Source organism: Myotis davidii, unplaced genomic scaffold, assembly GCF_000327345.1.
Source record: "Myotis davidii unplaced genomic scaffold, ASM32734v1 scaffold67, whole genome shotgun sequence".
Classification (NCBI taxonomy): domain Eukaryota; kingdom Metazoa; phylum Chordata; class Mammalia; order Chiroptera; family Vespertilionidae; genus Myotis; species Myotis davidii.
The window spans coordinates 486,205-486,603 of NW_006298521.1; positions in this window are offsets into that span (position 1 = coordinate 486,205).

Genomic DNA, 399 nt, shown 5'->3' on the forward strand with positions numbered 1-399 from the left:
CAATTCTCAATACTAAACAATGGAATTCTTCAGTGATGGGTGTGGAACACTTGAATTACAAGCAAATAGAACCTTAAAACAACACGGGGAACATAAACACAATGAAAACACGTTGAAACAGTTGTTACATAACCAGTTCAGTTTTTACGTTTTATGTTCCCATCAACCTGTTGGCGTTTTCTTACGTTTCTCTTTAGAAAACGTAAGAATAAAAGATAATAGAGCTCAGAATACTCTCTAAATGCAGTTACTGTTCTAAGAATTCTCAATACTAAACAATGGAGTGCCCTGCAGCCAGCAGGTCGGCCTGACCGGCCCCTTCCCGCCCCACCTCCCAGGCATCTTGAAGAACAAAGCCACCTACCCGCCCCCGCTGACGGGGAACGCCCTCCGGTCCCG